Raw genomic sequence first — 3992 nt, 5'->3', positions numbered from 1 at the left:
TGCATATATATATATATATATATATATATATATATATATATATATATGATGGGCTTCTTTCAGTTTCCATCTACCATATCCACTCACAAGGCTTTGATCGGCCTGTGATGGAAGAGAGTTCCAAATTCTGACAGTTTGAGGAAAGAAAGCTATGCCTGTAGAATGCCTTCTTTATTCACGGAAGCGCAAAAGCATTTAGATGAAGATTCTGTGAATTTCGAGTCAGGTGAGATGGCACAAAAAGTGATCTGGAACTAAGAGAGAAAGTTCCTCAGAACACACACACACACACCACACAAGAAAGCCCCAATTAAGGCACGAAGCCACTTAATGTAAGGGTCTATGAAGAAGGAGAAATTAAGATGAAAGGAACGGATTTACTTTAGACCTGATAGAATTCCAAAGTCTGGCAGTTTGAGAGAAAAAGCTATGAACATAGGAAGATTTTTTTGTTCTTGGAAGCAACAACATTTGGATGGAGAAGCTGTGAATTTCGAGTCATGTGAGATGGTACAAAGTGATCTGGAACTAAGAGAGAAAGTTCCCCAGAACACACACACACACACACACCATACAAGAAAGTCCCACACAAGACATGAAGCCACTTAATGTAAGGGTCTATGAAGAAGGAGAAATTAAGACGAAAGGAACGGATTTACTTTAGACCTGAAAGAATTCCAAAGTCTGGCAGTTTGAGAGAAAAAAAGCTATGAACAAAGGAAGAAATCCTTATTCTTCGAAGCAACAACATCTGGATGGAGAAGCTGTGAATTTCGAGTCATGTGAAATGGTACAAAGTGATCTGGAATTAAGAGATGAAGTTCAAAAGAGCATTTCTTTTGGTAATAATGACAGAAAAGACTAGATGGCAAATGTCACATCAGTGAGACAAGGGTCTCAGAGTTCACCCAAGAGCAGGACTAATCAAATTAGGGACTCACTTTTGAACTCGGTCAAGGAGATCCTAATGACAAGACAGTGCATCTGTCCCTATTTTTTCCCAAAGTATTCCATACCAGGACGAATTGTGGACTTGGAAAGATACAAAATGGCCTCTCATTATTTTCGTTATTTTACTTGCAAGCAAAACTACAGCATTGCTCTATCGTTTTCTTATTTTCATTTATCTTTCCTTACATTTCTAGAGATAATGAATGAGGTCTTGTTGATAAAACTCCACTGCCAGATCAACTGCCCTCTCTCACATGTGAACCTAGCACCTGCTTATCTCAAGATCTGTAAGTTATTACACACGCCGAGAAGACACAGTTGATAGTATTCACCATTCTCTCTGACAGCACCAGGTTTTGTCTACGATGGTATTCAAAGTGATTTTGGTAGTTTTTCTGCTCACCTTGTCAGGTAAATAGGATTAAACTCTTGATCAACCTACATACACACACATATATATAAACATATATGTATGTGTGTATATATGTGTTATTTCTTTACTACCCACAAGGGGCTACACACAGAGGGGACAAACAAAGACAGACAAACGGATTAAGTCGATTATATCGACCCCAGTGCGTAACTGGTACTTATATAATCGACCCCGAAAGGATGAAAGGCAAAGTCGACCTCGGCGGAATTTGAACTCAGAACGTAGCGGGCAGACGAAATACCGCTAAGCATTTCGCCCGGCGTGCTAACGTTTCCGCCAGCTCTCCGCCTTGTGTATATATGTGTGTGTGTGGTTCCATATACTCTTTTACTCTTTTACTTGTTTCAGTCATTTGACTGTGGCCATGCTGGAGCACCGCCTTTTAGTCGAGCAAATCGACCCCAGAACTTATTCTTTGTAAGCCTAGTACTTATTCTATCGGTCTTTTATTGCCAAACCGCTAAGTTACGGGGACGTAAGCACACCAGCATCTGTTGTCAAGCGATGTTGGGGGGACAAACACTGACACACAAACATATATATATATATATATATATATATATATACGACAGGCTTCTTTCAGTTTCCATCTACCAAATCCACTCACAAGGCTTTGGTTGGCCCGAGGCTATAGTAGAAGACACTTGCCCAAGGTGCCACGCAGTAGGACTGAACCCAGAACCATGTGGTTGGTAAGCAAGCTACTTACCACACAGCCACAGACACATATGTATGTGCACACACACGCACGCACGCACACACACACACACATTGCATTTACTGGTATCTTATTGTTAGATATAGTTAACAAAATTCTTTTAAAACTTAGTTCTCTATTGATATCTGCCTGAACTTTTTAATCCATTTTTTCCCCTTCTAATTGTGTGTGTGTGAGTGTAAACGAATGTACAATATATAGAAATAAGTCATTCAAGACTAGAAAAGCACTCATAGATACGCGAGTGAAATTACTAATAGAGAAATGACTATAAACTTGGGAAACAGCAACAGCTTATGTGCAAAGGGAGGTAATCAAAGAATGTAATGTAATACTCCATATCAAGTAAATATATAATAAGTACATATAACAAATGAAAAATCCTTCAAGAATCCATAAAAATTCCCAGATCACTACCAAAATTTCATCATCTGCTCCTTGTGTCATGACCAACTATTTCTGCAAGTTTCATTAAATACCGTTGACAACTTTTTGAGATGTTTAAAAATGTTTAAATTTATCAGGAAGTGCAAAAATCTCCATTGGAATAAATGTATTTTTTAATCTTTATCTCATTATATTTTACTTCCAGGCATCAATACCGTAACTTCCGAAGGTAAGTGGACCTTATTCTATACAAGATACAGTAGTGAAAAAAAACTTAAATACTGCAAACCGATGGTAGAGGATGTTAATAAAGTACCTTGTTTTATAAGTACCTTTATTTTATAAGTCTTACCATGGTAGTTGTGAAGTTAACCAGTTAGTGCCCGAATGTTTTTTATTATCAAAAATCGTTTTTTATCCAACTTTATCTGACACTAAATCATCATCATCATCATCATTGTTTAACGTCTGCTTTCCATGCTGGCATGGGTTGGACGGTTTGACTGAGGACTGGCAAGCCAGAAGGCTGCACCAGGCTCCAATCTGATTTGGCAATGTTTCTACGGCTGGATGCCCTTCCTAACACCAAACACTCAACTGTTGAAACATTCCTGTCACAACTTGGGACCTTGAAGACTGCTTAAATGCAAGAAAGTATACCAGCCCTTTAATATTTGATATTCAATATTTCATCTATTCAATAAGACAATCAATAATTCATTTCATTTTACTATATATACTATATATTCTATATCCTACATTAATATTATAAGAATATAAATAAAACATAAAAAACAGACAGATTCGGAATTCCTTTGAATAATATAAACACCCACTACACTCTCTGAGTGGTTGGCGTTAGGAAGGGCATCCAGCTGTAGAAACTCTGCCAAATTAGATTGGAGCCTGGTGAAGCCATCCGGTTTCACCAGTCCTCAGTCAAATCGTCCAACCCATGCTAGCATGGAAAGCGGACGTTAAACGATGATGATGATGATGATGATGTATATATATATTTAAATTCAATAATAGGATGAACTCTTTTACAAGAATTTATCAAGTAGCTAGCATGAGAAAAACCTCATAAGGGAAAAAATCCATCATTCAATCCCAGTATATATATATATATATATATTTATATGAGGACATTACTATACAATAATGCCTCACGCTATGAGGGACTCTAAGGTCAAACTACCATAATAAACACATTTTTACCGAACGCGAGGAAATGCAACTCTCAAAGCCAGCCCCTTAAAAACAGACTGTTTTTAAGGGGCTGGGTTTGAGAGTTGCATTTCCTCGCGTTCGGTAAAAATGTGTTTTTTTTATGGTAGTCTGATCTTAGAGTCCCTCATAGCATGAAGCATTATTGTATAGTAATGCCCTCATATAAATATAAATATATATATATATATATATATATATATATATATGAATGTCTCTCTCTCTCTCTCACTCTCTCTGTTGCTTCTATTTTTCAGAGAAGGTACTCAGTTCCCG

At 37.3% G+C, this 3992-nt stretch overlaps 1 long non-coding RNA gene across 1 annotated transcript in view; it reads left to right on the top strand.

The window, feature by feature from the left end:
- Positions 1–1191: 1191 nt before the first annotated feature.
- LOC106867421 (uncharacterized) overlaps positions 1192–3992 on the top strand; it is a 3000-nt gene continuing 199 nt past the window's right edge. The window contains exons 1-3 of the long non-coding RNA XR_016239221.1: positions 1192–1362; positions 2695–2718; positions 3974–3992. The exon at positions 3974–3992 is cut by the window's right edge and continues 199 nt beyond it. This is a non-coding gene — a long non-coding RNA (uncharacterized LOC106867421). The remainder of the gene's footprint in view (positions 1363–2694; positions 2719–3973) is intronic.

The sequence above is a fragment of the Octopus bimaculoides genome, chromosome 30 (assembly GCF_046866305.1).
Source record: "Octopus bimaculoides isolate indiv1 chromosome 30, ASM4686630v1, whole genome shotgun sequence".
Taxonomy (NCBI): Eukaryota; Metazoa; Mollusca; class Cephalopoda; order Octopoda; family Octopodidae; genus Octopus; species Octopus bimaculoides.
Note: the sequence above shows the minus strand (reverse complement) of the source record. Positions and strands in the feature narration are given on the sequence as shown.